General features: G+C 40.0%; 1 pseudogene; it reads right to left on the reverse strand.

Annotated features, from left to right (window-relative positions):
• Positions 1-21,620, reverse strand: part of LOC150039362 (piezo-type mechanosensitive ion channel component 2-like) — a 195,629-nt pseudogene that overhangs the window by 106,967 nt on the left and 67,042 nt on the right.

Raw genomic sequence — 21,620 nt, forward strand, 5'->3', positions numbered from 1 at the left:
ACAAGTCATTCCTATATTGTGACACCTAGCTGTCTAAATCAAACTGCGCCCTCATGTTAACAGCAGGGACACGTCAGCAGCTTGACAAAGAGCATACTCAACAGTAAAATACCAACATAGCAGCAGAAACTATTGATGGAGTACGTGGCTCCTGGGCTTACTTTTCTCTCATCAGTTGGATAATGGGCTGCATACCACAGGCTCCGCCTCCTTTCTGCTGTATTCTGATTAGAGCTGCAAGCCAGGGCTTGGTCCTCTTCCTTTGTCTTGTCAACCTGTACCTGAAACACAGAACCACAAGAACAGCTCTGCCTCCCAAAGCTCATCTGTGAGCAGGCAGCAGGGGATACCACAAGTGTGTTTTTTTTTATTACATATTGTCCAGTACTTGAGACAGACCCATATATGATAGCATATGACTTATGTTAAATATTTGTAGTGTCTCTCAGTACATTCTAAACGAACTAGAAAATAATTACACAAATCATTTAGTTTAAAAACATTTTATGTAGTGTGTGTGTGTGTGTGTGTGTGTGTGTGTGTGTGTGTGTCTGTCTGTCTGTCTGTCTGTCTGTCTGTCTGTCTGTCTTGCTACTGAGGCTTGACCTCAAGTCCTTGGCCGGTTGAGCACTAGTGCGTGAGCACTACTTCCACTTCCAGCTTTTTGCCAGTTAATTGGAAATAAGAGTCGCTCTAATCTTTCTTCTTGGATTGGCAGAAAAATCAGATCCTTTGATCAGAACCTCCTAAGTAGCTAGGACACAGGAGTGAGACATCAGTGCCTAGCAGTGTTCCCTAGACTTTCGCCTGAACCACTCACATTCAGTGGCCTGTATTTTTTTCATTGAATGTTCTAAGGTATCTGGGATCAGGATGTAATCAGCCTCTTCTATTTTCACATTACCTCAGCAAAAAAGTCCTACTTCCAGTCTACTTAGAATACAGATGAACTGAAATACTGATGCTGATGTGATGTCTGTGTTTCATGGACAGCTAGAGGCCTCTGCTTGTAACAAAGCTGTGGCCAGTGTGACTGCAGCCCAGATTGCTTTCCTGGTTCTCTCTGCTTGCCCTTGTTTCCTGGAAACCCCAGGTCTGGGATACCAGGCTATCACACAGACCTGGAGGGAGCAAAAGGATCTCACCAAACTACTGCTTTATCTGATGCCCAGAAAGAGCCAAAGACTCTGAGAACTATTCCTCACTTCCTTGGTTTCTGCCATGTATAAAACATTATTTAGAAGTAATTCAATCGTGTGTGTCAATTCTGTGTACATATTAGTCTATAGATACACATCAGTATCCATGTTCGTTGGTATGTTTGTGGAGGAAGCAAACATAATGAAAATGTTAAAAAGATTTTTTTTTACCAAGAATAGGAAACTTTATGAGAATTCGAGCACATGGCAATGCAAGGTGACCTTGCTGCTATTAAATGCTCTCTATGGTGGCCTCAAGGGAGATAACCTATCATCAAGGATATAATCTATCCTTGCTAGTCGCCTTTGCCCTGCATGCCTGTTCATGCACTGGGGAGAAATACCACAGAGAGGGAAGGCACATCCCTGTTTCTAGTGGCACACCTGCCAAGCCTGGGTTGGGACATGCTTTTCTCTTGTAGGATGTGCCAATTTAACAACTGCAGGCTTTGTGTGTTGAGGTCATGCTATTTTAACACCTATATTATCATGAGACACAGCAAGGCACCTGACTGAAGACTGGATTTGTGGATTTGGTACAGCATATGGTGTGAAGCCAAGTAAAAGTAGGAAATGAATCCAGGCTGGAAATGATACCCAAGGAGAGATTGGATTCAGCCAAGTACTGATGTGAGTAGCACCCTGGCAGCTGATGGGGGGAAAGCACAGTCCTCTCTGTAGTATCAACTTTCTCCCTTTACATGCCATTGATGCACCTCTGAGCTCCTCACAGTCATATAGGAGAACGAATAGAAGACTGAGCTGTTAACCACCGAAAGAGGAGAAGTTTCCCCTCAAAAACCCCAAGTCCTTGTTGCCAATACTGTAGGCAGGGAGCTTCCTTACCCCTCTGCCTCACAGCTAGGCAAGGCACCCCCAAAGCTGGCCTTGCACTACAGGGTCCTCGGGGGATGAGAGCTCTGGATAAGATTTGGAAACTCCCATCATTGTAGTAATCAAGGTTGCATGGTCTCTCAAGACTAAGTTTTGCTGTCAAATTAGGGTATAAGCTGGTTTGTATCATTTAGTGTGAGCTTTTAGAAAATACCTGTTACACCTTTTTTTCTTGTCTGTAAAACAAATATAATAATTATATTTCAGAGGAATTTAGCATACTGAGATAATGTACATAAACAACACGACACTTGGAGCTTACCAAGGGCTCAGTCCAAATGAACCTACTCTCCTGCTCACCATCCACCACTCATAGTGCACACAGGGGTGAAAGAAACCTGGTCTTTCACACTCAGTCCTCTTTGCAACTTTGTGTATTGATTGCTGTGTGTGTGTGTGTGTGTGTGTGTGTGTGTGTGTGTGTGTGTGTGTGTGTGAACTCAGGGCCTGGGCTCCGTCCTTTAGCTTTTTTTTTCTTTTTGGTTCAAGGCTGGCACTCTGCCACTTGAGCCACAGTTTGACTTCTGGCTTTTTGTAGCTTAATGGGAAACAAGAATCTCACATGTTCTTTCTGCCCAGGGTGAATTCGAACCATGATCCTCACATCTCAGTCTCCTGAGTTGCTAGGATTAGAATTAGAAGCATGAGGGCCAGGAGTTTGGCCTAGTGGTAGAGTGCTTGCCTAGCATGCACGAAGACCCGGGTTCGATTCCTCGGTGCCACATACATAGAAAAAAGCCAGAAGTGGTGCTATGGCTCAAGTGGCAGAGCTGTAGCCTTGAGAAAACACAAGGACAGTGATCAGGCTCTGAGTTCAAGGCCCAGGATTGGCAAAACAAAAAAGAATTAGAAGCACGAGCTACCAGAGTGTAGCTTTCCTTGGCAGAATTATGATACCACCACCAGAATGTGAGCATCAGGAGAGACTAGAGTATTGACTAGTCAGTGGGCTAGAGGAATGCAACTCTTTACCCCGAGATTTAAGGTTACTTTGCAGACAAGATCACAGAGAGTGTTTGGGCCTTACAAGGGGTTCCTGTAGCCAGATGTGGATCAACGTGGCCAGCGTGTAGTACATCACCAGCAGCAGGATGGGGTTGGCATGGTGATACCAGGACAGGTCAGGGTTCACTATGATCTTCCACGTGCTGGAGCAGTCTGTTTGGATCACTGACTTGATACCAAACAACCTATGAGCAAATAAAGAGAATGCCTGAAAGCTGCTACAAACTTTATGATTCATGATAGCCCCAATCTATAACTATATACAGATATTTGCAATATGTATATAATATATACATCCTTGTCACATGTAAACATATATCCAACATTAACATCCACACTAACCAAATGAGCTCTATAGTGATTCAGAAATTCAGCACCGGAGGCTCATGCCTATAATCCTAGCTACTCAGCAGGCTGAGATTGGACAATCACAATTCAATGTAAGCCTGAGCAGGAAAGCCGGTGAAACTCTCCAATTAACTAACGGTCAAAGAGCAGGAAGTGGAGTTGTGGCTCCAGTGAGAGTTCCTGCCTTGAGAAGAAAAGCCAAGGGACAGCACTCAGGCCCTGAGTTCAAGGCTCAGTACTAGCATAAAAACTTCACAAAATTAGCTTCTACTAGTTTTTTTTTTTAAATAAAGAAATTTATATTTTGGTCACCACCAGCTCCATTATGAAAGTGCCAAGTATGTGGTAACATGTTACCAAGTCCAACTAAATGAACAAATATTTTGTTTCTGGCTGGACTTAGCATTAGCTGTTCAGCTAGTGTTGATATTATGGGGCAAATATTGAAGTTGGACATAGTTCTACAAATGAGCCACAAAAGGCAAATATTATATGGTAAAATTTCTATGATATATTGCTGTTAAATTTTATTTATGGGAAAATTGATTTTTTCCCCAAAGCTTTGTCCCTCATCATTTTGAAAGATGAGTTTATGAGATTTGTTAAACTTTGAAAGGATTTCTTTTTAATGCTAGTAGACTATTTCTAATTACATAGTAGAGAACTGTATAAAATATTATTGGTGTATAAAATGTGTAAATTTGTAAAATGTGATGAATTTAGAAATTTATTTGCTTATATTCCTGCCTACTTTGGAGGCAGAGAGCTGAGGATCAAGGTTTAAAGCCAGTCTAGGCAGAAAAGTCTGTGAGACTTTTTTTTATCATCTCCAATTAACCACCAAAAAGTTGAAAGTGGTGCTGTGGCTCAAGTGGTAGACTGCCAGTTTAAGCAATAAAGGTTAAGGAGAAGGAGGAGCCCTGAGTTTAAACTTTATAACAAGTATATATACATAGAAACACACACACACACACACACACACACACATGCTAAATAAACACGTTTCACAGAAATTTTTCATAGTTGCTTTGTAAATTGAACTCTGTACCTTCTGAACTGTTTTTAACATTTCTATACAAACATTTAAGAACCTACATTTTGTACTACAAGATGTGGACCTAAGAAACATGTCAAGAAGCTGTAGAATTGTCCTTTACAAAGATTTCTCTCTGTGTTTCTCTTTGTATCTCTGTTTCTGCATCTTTGCTTCTGTCTCTCTCTGCATCTCTCTCTCAAGAGACTATATATTGTAGAAAGAATTTGTATTTAAGCAGAGGAATTTATACTTGGACTCTCATATTGTTTGTGTTGTTACAATTCGAGGTCCCTTCAGTATATAACTGTTAGGTTTACTTTGTTAGTTACTTTCTAGGGTGTGTTGCATTTAGAAAGAACAGTGATTCTCATGTCAACCCTTACAAACTCCCTCCCACGGCCTGTTGACCACATGATATGATGGCTAGCCTGAGGGGAGAAGGAGAGCAAGGAGGTATTTTCCCAGTGAATGTGGAAGGGGGTCACAGGAACATGTTGTCAGGAAGAAAGTGTGATCTGGGGCAGTTAGTAGATGAGTAGATGAGAGGGGAGAAATGAGAAATGTTGAGGGATTGGTGTTTTTTTTTTGTTCATCCCATGAGCCTGAGCAGGGGAAAAGTCTCAAAGGCTGCAGATAGATGGAAAATGGTTTTCACTGTGTATTAACAAACCTTATTCTATGTTGACAATATCCACATGATTGCTAAAATGTTTACAGTGGTACAAGTCTGGCATTCAAACTGTTTTAATAAAAATGGAGTCAGCCTTCTTATTTATGAATCCACACTCATGGATCCAACCAATATAAAATTTTCAGACAAAAATTGTGTCTCTACTGAACTTGTACAAACTTGTATTCTATAATAAATACCTACATAAGACAGGCTAACATTTATCTATGAACCATCTATCTCCTATTAGTTATAAGAAATAATCTAGGGATGATTTCAAGTGGGACATTACATGCAAATATCAGGTCATTTTTATAACGGGAACTTGAGTATCCATATATTCATATTCACACTGCCTCCTGGAACTATCCTTCTGCGCCTCCAGAGGGACAACTGTACCTGTAATTTTTTTAATTTATTTTTTATTGTTATTATAAAGATGATATACAGAGGCGTTAAAGTTACATAAGTCAGGTAGTGAGTATATTTCTTATATCTGTAATGAAAACCCTTCTCCAATCACCAAAGTCTTTGAATAACTATCTGAATCTCTTTATAAAAATGTCTCTTGGAAGCTAGGCAATGGTGATCCATACTTGTAATCTTAGCTATTCAGGTGGTTGAACTCTGAGGATTAGGGTTCAAAGGCAGCCTTGGCAGGAAAGTGTGTGAGACTCTTACCTGCAATTAACCAGAAAAAATCTGGAAGTGGAGCTGTGGCTCAAGTGGTAGAGTGCTGGCTTTAAGCAAAAAACAAAACTCAGGGAGCATGCCCAAGCCCTGAGTTCAATCTCTAGGACCAGCACAAATTTAAGAAAAAAAGGGAGGGGCTCTTTTTGCCTCAGGAGTGTATAATGACAAAACTGAAAATAATCTGTATGTTGCTTATTTGGAAACAAAAAAAATACATCTTTGTTTCTGCTTTTGTTATATTCCTTTCATCTGTTTGATCTGAGGTCCAGGTGTTTTTTTTTGGGGGGAGGGGTGTTTTTACCAGCCCTGGAGCTTGAACTCAGGGTCTGATCACTGTCCTTGGGCTTTCTCAAGGCTAGAGCTCTACCAGTTGAGCCACAGCACCACTTCTGGCTTTTCTATGTATGTGGTGCCAAGGAATTGAACCTGGGTCTTTGTGCATGCTAGGCAAGCACTCTACCACTAGGCCAAACTCCTGGTCCCGTGGGGTCCAGTTTTATGGATAGTTTATGTGAGAATCTTTGATAATTGGCTTCCTATCTCTGATTATCCTCCCCCTAGGACAGATGCTCACAAGCTCAATTTCTGAGCTTTGGGAACTTGTGGACCTCTAAAGACACCTCCACTCCACTGCGCTCTTCCTTTGCCATTTCCCTCCTCTGAAACAGTCATGATGGTTGACAGCAGAAGCAATGATGAAATGGCAAGACATTTGTTTCTACTTATATGCGTTGGCAGATTTACATTGCCTCCCCCTGTTTCTAGCTTTGGCCCAGACTACATTTGCCTGGCCTCTCCACAGGATCCCAGGCCATTTATAAGACATGTGCAATACTGAAATCAACCCACACTTACAGGTAATTTTAACTGTAGTAAAATATGTGTAACATTGAAATGGACCACTTTAATCATTTTAACTGTGTAGTTCAGTGGTATGTTCAGTATTCCAATATCCAGAACTTTTTCAGTTTTGCAACACTGAAACTGCAACCCCTTGCTTAAACATTTCCCAACCCAATCTCCCCATCCCTGTAAACCATCCTTGTACTAATGGGTCTCTATGAACTCAGCTGGGTATCTTACAAACCATACCTTACATAAGTGGGATCTTACAGTATTGGTGTCTTGGTAGCTAGCTGAGGTCATAGTTCATCTATGTCACAGCAAGTATCAGAATTTCCCTTTGTTTAAGGCTGAATATTATTCAGTTGCATGCATATGCCATGTACTGGTATCTGTTTAGTTAAATCATTGTTATGATATCATTGATATAAATTTTTTTAATACAGGGTCTCACCATGTTGCTTCAGCCAGCCTTGGGCATGTGATCCTCCTATTTCGGCCCACAAATAGCAAAACTACAGATGTGCAATGCAATGTTCAACATAGCACTTCTACTTTTACTCAGGAATAATGGTCCTGGGAATACACATATACAAATATCTCCCCAATATTTTGCTTTCAATTCTTTTAACCAGGATTTGCTGACTTATACCGTGATTATAATTTTACTTTTTGAGGAATCACCATACTGTTTTCCATAGTGGCTCTACCAGTTTACGTCCTATCAGAAAAACTAGTTTCCAATATCTGCACACCCTTGCAAACCCTGCCAACATTTGTAACTTTATTTTTTTAAGGGTAACTATCCTCAAGAGTGCAAAATGAGACACCTTTTCTCCTTGAGTGCTCAGAGCCCTTTTCACCCTGGCCCTCTGAAGTGAGCATTGGCTATCTAAAAGCATTAGGTTGATTAAAGTCTAAGGTAAATGCTTAATCTTGTCCTGCCACCAGGAAATAGGCTCCTTCCTGTTATTATAAAGTACTATACAAAGATAACATCTTTTTACTTTTTTTAGTTTTCCAGTCCTGGGGCTTGGAGGGACTTGGTGATATCCTGGAGATCTTTTTGCTTAAGGCTAGTATTCTACCACAACTCAACTTTCAGCTTTTTTGGTGGTATACTAGAGATAAAAATTTCATGGATTGTCCCACCAGAGCTGGTTTAAATTTTGATCCATAGATCTCAGCCTTCCCAGTAAGTAGGATTATCAGGATGACCCATAGGCGAGTTCTGGGTAACCAGAAGAAGAAAGAAATGGAAGGGCAGTGCGGGAGAGGTGGATGTGTCTTAGGAAATCTGAGTGCTGGGATATAGGCAGTAAGGAAAAGCAGACTTGGAAGACACACAAGAGACTTGTTGCTTGATGCTCAGCTTTGCAAAGTCGGGGAAAAGTTCTGGTGTTGTCATACTTCTAGTGCATACACTCAAGTTTACTTTGTTTTTCCTTTGGTCAGTTACTGTGTTTGGAACTCTGGACCCACCAGCTCTCACTCAGCTTGCTTATTCAGCTGTGCTCTGCTATTTAAGTCGAGCCTCCATCCTTGCTTTTTAGTGGTTCTTTTGGAGACAGAGAATCATTTTTTCTGCTTGAGCTGGCTTTGAACCATGGTACTCCAGGTTTTAGCCTCCAAAGTAAAATGGAAACATGTATTCCATTTTAAAAGTTAAAAAAATGAGGAGGATTCAGGTGGCATATATTCTCTATTTAATAGTTTGATTTATAAACAAGTATCTTCCATTGATTTACTTTAGGATGGTTCTCCCAATAAACTTGAAAATATCCGAGGCTTAAGTGTAGTGGGAAGAATGGGAGTGGGAAGAATGGTTTCCATGTGACCTTGAATTAGACACTCCACTATTTTATACTTCAAATTTCTCATTTGGAAAACAAGTAAAATGCAACTTTTGTTTTTCCAGTTTGTTTCAAACTCACTATCTTGCTGAGGCTGGCCTTGAACTTGAGATTTGTGAGTCTGTGGCTCCCATGTGCTGGGATTATAGGTATAGGGCACCACAGTTGGCCATACATAACAAATGGTGAGGGTTAGGTGTATGATATGACTAAAGCTTTAGAAAGGCTCATGACACTTCAAACTAGAATTCCTTTTTTTTCCCCAGTGTTGGGGATTGAACTCAGGGCCTGGGCACTGTCCTTGAGTTTTCTCAAGGCTAGTACTGTACCACTTGAGCTACAGCACTATTTCCAGCTTTTTCTGTGAGGAATTGGACCCAGGGCTTTGTACATGCAAGCACTCTACCACAAGGCCAAACTCCCGGTCCTCAAACTAGAATTCTGAGAAGTGATTTGGAAATGTCTTATGTAAAATTATTTTAGACTGCAAGCAAGTTTCTTAGTAGTATATATTAACTTTTGTGTCTCTGTGTAGTTTTCTTTGCATAATTAAAAAATTATCTTTACTTGTACAAAGATATTTCAAGTCAGCATGTCAACTTGTGAGCACAATGCATTTCCATCTGTATCACTCCATCTATTATTCTCCCCATCTCTCCCCAACCCCACCCATCCCCTCAATTTTTTCTAGTTCATTTTCACATATATACACTGAATATTATGACTGCATTCGCCTACCCTTCCTCTTTTCATCTGCCTACTCCGTAATCCTCACAAGCACATCGGTGACAACTATATTAGTACATAATAGTTACAAACCTAATCATAATGTATGTGTTTTAAGCGCATATAATAGTTGTATGTAAATGATGACATTTGTGCATATTTTATGCACCTTTGTAATATACTCATTTGAACTTATGAGCATTTCATTGCACTAAAAAAGACCCCACAGACTCAGAGGGAATGAGAATGTTAAAAGAGATGACATTGATCAAGAAGCTGTATTCATAAACTGCTCTGTTGAATGGAAACTCCTTTATATAGCAACATAAAGATAGTAAAAATTGATTAACATTAACCCCTGCAGACTAAGAATCTAGAACCAGGGGGAATTTACAAGAGGAGAAAGATATATTTCTCATTAACTTGAATGACTTCTGAAAAGAAAAATAAATATTGTAGATAGTACTAAGATCTACAAGATCTTAATATTTTCAAAATTGTGGATTCCCAACTCCAGTTTTCTCTACCAGAGCTTTGCAAGCCTTAGGTTTTATGCACAATTTTGATATATATATTTTTGCCTGTGTGCACACATGTGAATTTAGGCCTTTTCTGGACATGTGCAGTAGTTGCACAAAGATGATAATTTTAAATGAACATATGGCAGAATGTTTGAATCAGATTTGATATAGTTGTGTACATAATGGAATACTGTGCACCTGTTAAAAATAACAGACCATCTATATATCTATATATCTATATCTAGAATACATCAGGATATGTTTTAACTATTTAGACATTAAAAATAATTCTAGAGTTGTAAGAAGTTGAAAATATAGTAAGAATATGGGATTCCCTATACCCACTCTCTCCTGTTGCATTACCACAGCAGATTTGTCACAACCAACAAGCCAGTAGTGATGAGTCACTTTTAATTACAGTCCACACTGCATTTGGGTTTCTACTTAAGCCCTTTATTTATCTCTCTTAGAATCCATCTGGGGTACTGAATTACAATAAACCAACAGGGAACATTTATTCATCTAGTTGCTTACTTTTGTCATTATGGATGTAGTACAAATTGATATAGCTTTATTTTGTTGCTTAACTCATTCCAGCTAGAAACATTAAAACATCTTTCAGTTTGTGCTTATGTTCCTTTGCTAAGCCCATAGTTTCCTTCCTTTTTATTCCCCTCCCCTCCTCTCCCCTCCTCTCCCCTCCCTTCCCCTCCCCTCCCCTCCTCTCTGCTCTCCTCCCCTCACTTCCCCACTCCTCCCTTCCCCTCCCCTCCCCTAGCCTCTCTTCTCCTCTCCTTTTTTCTTCTCTTCTTTTCCCTTCCCTACCTGCTTTCCTCCCCTCTCTTATTAAAGTTGGGCTCAGGGCCTCTCAAGTTCTCTAATGCTTGAACTCTGGCCCAATTTCACACTTTCCTACTTTCTAGCACTACAAGCTGCTTCAGCTCTGTCCACATATTCCCTGACCCCACCTTAGGCAGTCATGCTTTAGTGAAGAGTGGTTTTGAGTTGTGAGTGGAAAAGTTGTCTGTGTACAGCCCTCCCCTCCCCTGCCCTTCTCCCTGGCCTGCCTCTCTGCTTGTGCCTTTCCTTGCAAGGCAAGCCATTCAGGCTTCTCTCTACAGGTCCTGGAGATTCACACCTGCCACAGAAGAGACAAAGGAAAGGTTTTCTGTTCCTATTAGCACAGCATATTTAGGCATGGAGATTCTTTTAAATTCTGCTTGTTGACTAAATCTTATTTTGTATAAAATTGGGTTTAACAGGCACCATTTTGGCAATGTGGAAAATTAAAAACAAAACAAAACAAAACAAAACAAAAACTCTTGGAGTGGGAGACCTATCTCCCAGGTGTGCCTGAATTCCAAGAGGCGGGGCAGGGATGTAGATAATAGGTTAGTGAACCTTTCTAGACCTATACCATGAACTCAGGAGACTCTTTGCCTCCTGACCAAGGCCCTGTTTAGGCTCCAAGTAGCTCAGCTGCCATTTTGCACTATGCCTTTCCTTAGTTTACCATGGTGTCCCATTCAGGTCTCCAGTAGAGTTGATCTGGTTTGTTGATATTATGTTTCTGCTCTTTCTTTACTAGCTTCATGGCTTAGTTTCCTAACAGTATTAAGTATATTTGGAAAAAAACATAGTCAAGTATTCAAAGCTCACAAAGATGTCTACACATATTCTGTTTTAAGTTTTGTCGGTCTTGGTAACCTGAAAAATTTTGTTTGTTGCCCAAAGTGTTTGTTTTTTAAGTTTTTCATTTTCTAATTGACCACGTGGTTCCATCATGTTGAGGTTTAAAGTGATGTCATTTTTGCTGCTGAAATTCCAGAGAATTCAAATGACCGATTTTCTTTTTTTACAAAACTCTAAGCACCTCTTAAAACTTGTGCATAAGTGTGTGTGTGTGTGTGTGTGTGTGTGAACATATTCAGAATATGTAACTGTCACCATGGTACAAAATTATTTGCTTTATGACTACAAGCTAATGTAAACCCTGTGTTAAAGGAGTCGATTATCAAATGTGCTGCTTGTTAAATGGGAAACTGTTATCAATAAAAGCTGTAATGTGAGCCACAGCCTGACAAACTACTCTGTCTCTACAGCCTAACTGTGGTAGGAGTCACAGTTAATTGCCTTGGGGCAGGTCAAAGGGAAAAAAAGAGGAAAGTTTTAAATATAAACCACAAAGAATCTCATCAGATTTGGGTGCAAGCAAACGTGTCTAAGAGTTAATTTAAAACACAAATTATGGAAAAAACCAATAAGTAAATGTAAAAAATGAGGAAAAGGGCCTTGGGAAAGGAAGTGAGAAGACAAAAATGTTTTCCTTTGGATAAAAAATGATTTGGAAAGTAAAAAATTGTCTTACAAATCTCAAAAGGTTCAAATATACTATTGAGTTAGTCAAGTTTTAATGTGTGCTTTCCAAGTGTGTATGCCATTGGTTTATTTCAAGTTTTTATTTTAAAGTGCTATATTCAGCTAAACAGATTTAAAATTTTCATTATATCCAATGAGTTTTACCCTCTGCAGTGTTTAGCCAGACCCACAAGAAAAATAATAAACCTTATTCGTCAAGTCTAAAGTTATAGAAAAGCTCAACTTCTTATTTTAGTCTCCTTGTTGTAGCTTTTATTGAAAGTATATATATTTTTTGTAGCAGACTCCTTTGATCTGAGGACTGCTAGAAGCCTGGTTCTTATCTCTAATTAACCAGCTAAATACTGGAAATGATGCTGTTGCTCAAAAGTAGCAGAGTGCTAGCCTGGATCAGAAGTGCTCAGGGACAGCAACCAGTCCTTGTGTTCAAATCTGGTGAAAGTAAGGCCAGCTGAGACGCACGATAGCAATGAGCACCTGAACTCCCAGGACAAAGCCAGTCTTGAAAACAAGGAACCCTGAAGAGGAGTATGAGGAGATGGTGTCACGTTCTAAATGGAGTCACTCCATTCTCATCCTTTGAAAATTAATCAGAGCAGGAGCTCAAGAGAAATAGTTAATAAGATTGCCCATCTAAGGTCCATGACTGGATAGCAACTTACATTCTTGCCATTTTTACCTGCTATTTGTATTTATAGTAAGTCTTAGACTGAGTACCGTTAGCCTTGGTGGCTTTCTGGGTCTCTATACATAGTCTATAATCCAGACATCTACAATCTGAACGTCTACCAAGGCTTCCTGTTGGACCCTTAACCACACCAATCCAACTCTAGTCTCAGACTGGTTATTCTCAACCAGTCTACTATGTTCTCCTTTACCTAAATGCCAAAAACCCCAGACATTCTCTTCCTGCCCCCAGTCCAGTAATATGGAAATTCCTCCTTCACTATAATGAGCCACAACTGGGTCCATGCTAACTTTTCTGTCTTGTGGCCAGGCTATGTTCTCTAGTATCATTGATGTTAACTGGTCCTGCCACCCTGTCAGCCTTTTGCCTGATCTCACCTTTACAAAAGTTTCTTTTGACAGGATAACAACCATTACTTAGGATACCACCTGGGAACAAGTCAAGGCCACCCTATTACTAAAGGCAAATAGGGGCTTCACTTGCACTGCCCTGCCCTGCCTAGTGCAGACCTAGACTCTAAAGACCCCAGCCCCATTGACTCCTTGATGCCCCCACACTAGCAGAAAGTGCCCCCGAAAAGACCATGATGCCATTGCCTCTGATATCTTTAAATATTTCTGCTACCTCCTACTCGGGCTCCTGTGATCATAAGATAAAGTATCCCTATAGAATGGGGGAGTCAGGTACCATGCTACGATCAAGAAGGCAATCTCAGGTCTTCGATAGCCTCTTTAGAGTATGAATCATACCCTTGCTTATGTATTCCTTGGGTCCACTAACAGCAAGTTTTTGCCTTCTACTAAAATATTGTCATGGAAAAGATGAAGACTTTTACCAACCTGTCAATTTTCTTGGACGGTACTCAATTGAACAACAAATCAGGGTCCCTTGAATACTTCCCCCATTGACAGTAGGAAGTAGCTCCAGAAGAAATGACCTCTGCCCATACTCCTTGACCTGTACCCTTACTTATTAAACAACAAAGGGGGGAATGTTAGCATGTTCTCTACCTCAGATCCTCAGCACCTCCCACTTCTCTTCCTGGGGCAGCTATGTCTCTTACCCCCAGCTGCCTCAGCAGAATACCTTCCACACAGACCAGAACTCCACCCTGCCTAGAACTCTCCCGGGATAGGTCCCCACACTCTGCATAGCTGTGCACACAGAGCACCTCCTACCTTTGGCCTCTATGTTGTATGGGTGCCCCTGAATAGGGAGAGGCACCATTTCTCCCTTTCCCATTGTGGAGGTGGCCTTGTTAACCAATGCTGGCAATAAGCTACTTTTCCTGGTTAAAAAATTCACTACCCAAGGTAAAGTTAGCACTGAATAACCCTAGACAAATTCTAACCAGTATGATGGCATTTAATAACCATAAAACTAGTCATAGCTATCATTGGGCTTCAACTTTAATCATCTGAGGCTGGATATTGAAATATTATTTGATATAAACTTGTTCCCATCTTCAAGTATTTGTAATAGTGGAAAAAAATCCCCAGTTTTTACATTTAATGTCGATGGTCTGTACAACCCACAAATGAAACTGGACAATGAAATTTTTCCAAAAAAGAACCTGAACCCCCTGCAGGGTTTTCTATTTTAACAAAATGGGTGGAAAGTTTGAGGCATTCTACTTGCCTGCTTAAGAAGTTCACCTTTTCCTTCCACTGATTCCTAAATGATGCTGGAGATACTTGGAGTAGAAGGCAATAATTATCACAGGGAAAATGAGTTCTGTGTGGATGGTGGAATTATTGTAGGGTGCAGGGGACCTGTAAGTCCAACAGGCCTCTTTTTTACATAGCTTATGCTCGTTTCCCAGCATCTGACAGGTACCTTTCCTAGAGAGGTCATCATTAGGCCTACTTGGTACAGGCAGTAAGAGTAGCAAGAACATTTGGTGCTGGCAGTAAATAATCTACCTCCCCCCACCCAACTTTACCTTGAAATGGCACTCCATTGGGGCAGTTCGAAACCATATTAGGTAACAGGATCCCTTAAATTGACCTTCAGGCGAATCTCCCAATGAGAGTCCTAACTGAGGGCTTTAACCAAACTAACAGTAGTCAAGAAGCTTTCCACAACTTCCCTGGCACCTTAATTCTCATTTCTGAATAAATTTTGCTTCTGCTCCAACTTTCCCTCTCTCATAATTCTTTATTTGGCAAAATCAAAAGGAACCCAATACAATACCACCACCTCTCCAAAGACTGTCCCTACAGAGCCTCTGCTCTCTTGCTCCTCACTTTCCAGAGTGGAGGTCTGGCCCTCACATTCCTGGGGATGTTCATGTTTTTGCCACCCTGTTCCTGTTGAGTTGAGCTGAACACACCCATGTGTAGCTAAGAGTTACCAGCATTCTCTAACATCTAAGATCAGAGTTTATATTATAGTTTCTATCTCTTCACTTCACAAAGAGCATGTGACTCAGCCTTTCCAAAGTGGAATTTTCAGATTTCCTGCAGAAGCCTAGAAATGCCAGTTCTAGGTCCTTATACCAGAATGTCTATGGCCTGAACCTGGGTGGAGACCAGGGAAAAGCAATTTTCAAACTTTCCCTCTGGGCCCCACCCACTGATTGAAAAGAACAGATAGTCTTAATGCTAGATGCCAAACTGTGCTGGACAAATACAATATAAACAGAGGTGGAAGCATCTTTGTTCCCTCCAGATTATTTCTTTCACATTGAGAATTAAAGGAAGGAAGAGTTCCTAGAAGGGCTACTACTCTATGCAAACAGATGACTGAAGAAGGAACGAGGGTCATTGTTTTTAATTTTTATTGTTTTGTGTAGTTGTTATATAGAACTGTTACAGTTATACAGATCTACAGTTACCTAAGTCAGTACAATCTGTTTAAACTATTTTCCCCTTCCATTGCTCTCTCCCATTCTTTCCCTCCCATTCTCACTCAGGATATATCCAGTTTAATTTTTGCATAGTGTCTGGTGAGTATCACTGTTGTATTTGTTCATCCTTCTTCTACAATTCATGTACTCCCCCTTACCCTCCCAAATACAAAGAAAGTAACAAACAATACAAAAGAAAAAAAATCAAAAATGGCAGCAATGGCATCTAAAGAGTATCTCTTGTTTCCTTCTTTGGAGTTCATTTCATAGAATATTGTTTAATATATTATCTGTCCATAGCTATTAAGCCTTGTCTCACTACTCCTATGCATGGCTTCCTATGGCTAATGACAGGGTCCAATATAATTTATCATATCGTGTTTTTATTTGTTTGTTTTGGTCATTCAGTGTGTTTACCTGTAGTAAAGGCACATTCTAGTTACAACAAATGAGGGAAATCAAGAAGCCTATGTTTTTTTGGTTCTGGCTTACTTTGCGTAATGTAATATTTTTCAAGTCCTTCCATTTCCTTACAAGTGGTCCACTATCATTCTTTCTAATGGGTGAGTAGAATTCCATTATATATATATGCATATATATGTGTGTGTATATATGTATATATATCACATGTTCTTGATCTATTCATTCACTGAGGGACATTTAAGTTGATTTTGTATCTAGGCTATGATAAACGGTGCTACAATAAACATAGTTGTGCTGATGGTTTTAGTTTGGCCTCATTTGTGTTCCATTGGATAAATGCCCAGGAGTGGGATTGCTGGATCACAGTCTTTTGGGAACCTCCATGCTATTTTCCAGAGTGGCTCAACAAAGTTACATTCCCACCAACAGTGTAAAATGGTTCCTTTTTGGCCACATCCCCACCAGCATTTGTTATTGTTCGTTTTCCTGATAATGGCCATTCTAACTGGAGTGAGGTAGAATCTCACTGTTGTTTTGATTTCCATTTTTTATGGCCAGTGAAGTCTTCATGTGTCTATTAGTCATTCTTTTTTAATTCCTCTGAGAAGTCTCTCTTTAGATCTTTAGCCCATTTATTTGTTGGATTATTGTGCTTTTCAGGGCTTACTTTTGGGGTGGGGGTTAATTTTTTAAGCTCTACGTGAATTTTGGATATGAGGCCCTTGTCTGATGTACAGCTAGTGAAGATTTCTCCCATTCTGTGTGGGTTATAAAATCAACCCACAAATATTAGTGGTCTTTCTGTAGGCCACCAATGAGAGGAGTGATACTGAAATCAGGAAACTCCATTTGTAATAAATAACCTCAAAAAATAAAATACTTAGAAATTAACTTAACCAAACATAGAAAGGACCACTACTGTGAAAACTAAAATGTGTAGAAAACTGAAGTTATATGTCACCCTGCGCCCGAAGCAATTCCAGATCGATCAAAGACCTTGAGTTAAAGCAGGTATACCCTGAAAACTTTACAAGAAGGAATAGGAGATACACTAGGTCTGCTTGGCACAGGTCAATGTGGAGGGAGGACATGGAGAAATGACTGAGGGACAATGTAGAAGGATGCCTAAGGGAAGATATGGACGATGGCTGAGTGAGAACATGGAGGGATGACTAATGCAGGATGGAAAGAAATGGCTGAGCGACCATGTGGAAAGATGACTGGGAGAAGACTTGGCGTCTGGCTGTGGGAGGGTGTGGAGGGATCTATAAGGAAGGAAGAGAAAGAATGGCTGAGTGAGGAGTAGAGGACTCTAGGATGAAGTAGAGGCGTGGCCATGGAGGAGCTGAAGGATGCCAAAGGATGGCTGCTTTCCCTTCACAAGCGAACTGTCACCAGCCATTGTTAGAGGCTTGTCTCCCCAAAGCCTAAAGGAAGCATCAGACTTCTGTGAGAGTATTTAGAGGTCTGCCTTTGAAGGATGACTGACTCATGAGGGGAAAAAGTCCTCCTGGTAATGACCAGTATCTCCTGAAGTGTCACTTTCCCTTCTCTACTGTATGTGGACACAACAGAGAGATAGTCTTATGGAAAGCCAGATGTGAAATCCCACCATACCCTGCAAACACTGCTGCAAACACTGCTTGGACAAGTCGGCCTCAGGAGCAGGGAGAAGCAGCTGTTTGCTCTAGTGAGCACCTCACAGTGCTGTTCCCAGCTGGGCTAAGCAGCTTTCTCAGACTGGAGGCCACAAGAATGACCTCTGCCTCTTAGGTAAGGAGGAAGAAGACAAGCAGAAAAGAAACAGACACTCTAGATTTAGAATATTGAGCAAGAAGCCACTCAAGCGTACTTGTTGTTCAGGACAAAATATATCTTCCTCTGAAGACAGTGACACCTTCCAGATACCTGCTCTTTATCTTTCTCGTAGTTTTTTTTTTGTTTTCATTTCATTAAAATATGCACATAATGTGGTGCTGGCAATTGCCCATGGTTAAACTTAGCTACATAATTAAACTCCTCACCCACTTCCCACATTGATCATTTTTATTCCTGGGAATTCTCACTAAAATGAAATCTGACTTAACAGGATCTCAGCAAACGCTCCACTGCTGCTAGGTGCTGGCAACTAATAAACCTGTAATCCTACTACTCAGGAGGCTGAGATCTAAGGATCACAAATCAAAGCTAGCCTAGCTAGGAAAGTCCATGAGGCTGTCATGTCTAATTAACCACTGAAAAAGCCATAAATGGAGGTGTAGCTCAACTGGTAGAATGCTACCCTTGAGTGAAAAAGCTAAGGGACAACATCCAGGTCCCAAGTTCAAGTCCCAGTACTAAAACAAACTAAAATGCTCCATTGCTAAGAAGTTTAAAACATTCTCTTGTTTTGTAGTGTAACTAATGTAAGAAAGTGACATAAACAACTGCAAATAAACCATTGTCATTTATGCTCCATTTATCCTATTGGAATTTATAAGGCAACTTTTACTTTTGTAATTAGTTTGTGATGGTTCTCCCCATCACTGGATTGCACTAATCAACATCACAAAAGTAAGTAAAAAATCGTCTGCAAGACGTCATTTCTCTCTGGACACACTTCTCCCTTTTCCACATTTTAGATTCATGGCAGGTAATAACTTTTTCTTTGCATTGGTTATTGCTGAAGTTTTTTTTTTACACTAAATCTTAGTAAAGAGTAGTAACAAAAGCAAACAATCCCATTATTCCAAGCTTTCTGGTGACTTGTTTTAAGGCGTGCAGATCTATATGAAATCATACATGGTTTTGAGCCGAAAAGAATCTTAGCCATCACTGGCCTCTTCTGCCTGGTTTTCACATCTGCTTGAAGCCCTCTGTTATTTTTGTTTAGACAAACCATGGCCTGTTCAAGGACACCGATTATATTGAACAAAAAAGCTAGAACTATAAATTAGACTGCTTGAAAACTATTTCCTGCTGACCCATTGCTAATTCATTACTCTGTTGTTAATTACTAGATTGTGATGGGATGTATCATTTTAAGATACTTTGCTGTGTCCTGTGAGTTAACTAAAAGTCCCTCAACTTTGTATTTGTGTCCCTTGATCTGAGTTATACTTTACTGCAGTCAACTGTGCAATCTCCATGGGTCCAGGAAAGCCCCAAAACAATTTGGTGTAAGAAGCAAAGTACCCCACAAACAAGTAATGCTTTTTTATTATTATCTTAAAGAAAACATCCCCAAATTCAGGAGACTATTTTATTCCTGTTCTGTTCTGGCAATAAAGTGTCAATAATTTTTCAGAACTCCTCCAATGGTCAGGACTGAGCTAATAGGCAACAAAGACGCTCCTTCAATTTGCCACTCTGTTAACTCTGCTTATTTCTCATCTCTTGCATCCTTATTTAATTTAAAGCCAATATCTATACCTCTGAACTCAGCCAAAGATGTACTGAAGTGTTGTCTTCCCACGAGTGCAGACAATCTCCCATCTCAGCCCTTTGTCTCTTTATTTGGCACATAGGGACAAACTTAACTTGGAACTTCTGGATTTGGAGATTGGGGTTTAAAAACTGGGTCTCTGCTTCATGCATATAAAGTAATATCTCATAATCTGGCACAAAATAGTTGTTCTAGACTTTCTGTTTATTATCAGTGTGATTGTTAAAGATGATTCATGCATGAACTTGGCTTATGACAGGGATGAAACTTACTGGAGGTACCTTTGTCTTTCTGAGACTAACTTACTTTACTTAGCATAATTTTTTTTCTTGGTCCATCTCTTCATCTATAAATGACATAATATTATTGCTGTTGCAATTTTCCAAGACTAGCACATAGAGAGACTTCGGGTTCAGCAATCTTTGATGAGAGAAGAGAATTTCCCTCTGGGTGAAGCAGAATGTCTTGAGGATCTTTTTGATCATTCAGATCTGGTTGCTTCAGGGAGCACCATCACCCTTCAAAAGCTGGAGTGATTGCTAAGGGAATAGACAGTGAGTAGGACAGACCATCGTCACTGCTTGGCACAAGGCTTTGCCTCTACAGTCCTGGGGCCATCAGGGCTATTGAAAAAAAGAGTCAAAATCTCTTCCCAATTCCAAGTTTTATAGTGTAACCCAAAGGGTCTAGATTCCAATGGCTGGGCAGTGGGGTGAGGGGAAGAGAGCCCAGTAGGATTAATGTGCACACGAGAGGAATACGTACAGGCTATCAGTTATCTACAGAAAGCAATTTCTGTATTTCCAACTACCGTACAATTTCTCCTCCATGTTAGACGCATTTCTCTGTGGGAACAAGACTTAATTCTAAGAACTCTTTCCAGCAAGATCACTCTAGTTCTCATGGCATCCCACCAATCTCAGTGTAACACAGCCTCTTATACATTAGTTTTTTTCTTTTTTTTCAATTTTGGCTTCTAACTCCTCCCTTCCCCATCTCCCTGCATGGATTATGTCATAGGGAAAACAGCCAATGTTTAACTATGCTTTTCATTACTTTCTTACTCTGGCTTTAAACATGTTTCCATGCCAAAAACTATGGATACTTATTTTTTTCTCTGTGTGAGAAACTGTAATCTGTCAAATTTTACACTATGCTGTTTTTTCAGACTTGGGAAAACTTTGCATTGAGTCTCCTGGGCTCTGCATCATGCCTTTGAAGTTTCTAGGGGCATATGTATGTCTCAGGGATTTGCCAATTGGCAGTTATTGTGTTTTATGCTAGATTTGCAGAATACTGCTTTGTACAGCATCCAGTCCAAAGGACAACTTTGTACCTAGTACAGGAGGTACTGTATGCACAACTGTGATTTCAGTGGACAAGTTAGACCATTTAGTAATGTCTTCTACTACAGTCACTCTTTTGTTCTTGTCTTATCTTTTATTTATTTTTCAAATTTTGTGTTCATTATTATTAAGTAGCTGTACACGAGTGTTATAATTCAACATGTCACTTTAGAAGCACAATGTATTTTGATCAGTGCCACTCGTTTCATTATCCTCCTCTATCCTTCCCAAACCCACTCTCAGTTTTCCTAGTTTCGTGGGATCCAGATTGATTATTATGACTGAATTCTCCCCCTTCATTCTTTTCATTCATTACCATCTCCCTTTACCTCTCCACACATATGTTCAGTATCAGATTCCTGGTATTTGATTTCGTTACACTGACAGTTAGTTATTTAAGGTGTTACATCATTTGAATTCTCCAATACAAATACCATAACTCAGTTAATACAGTAGTATGCATGTGCCTATGACCTTGTATCTGTTTAATTATATATTTATAAACTGGGAATAGATGGTAATTTTTTATCAACCTACTAAACACATTTTAAGAAGTTCACAGCAAGTGTGAAAAGACAAGAAAAAGAAGGCATCCAAATGGAAACCAATGAAGGTAAACAGTATTTGTGGGTAACATACTTTCTTTAGAAAACAATGTGGAACCTACAAAACAAGAAAGACCCCCTACCAACCTTCTAGAGTGAAAATTCTGGAGGACAGTGGC

Source organism: Megascapheus bottae, unplaced genomic scaffold, assembly GCF_031878675.1.
Source record: "Megascapheus bottae isolate mThoBot1 unplaced genomic scaffold, mThoBot2.hap1 HAP1_SCAFFOLD_40, whole genome shotgun sequence".
Taxonomy (NCBI): domain Eukaryota; kingdom Metazoa; phylum Chordata; class Mammalia; order Rodentia; family Geomyidae; genus Megascapheus; species Megascapheus bottae.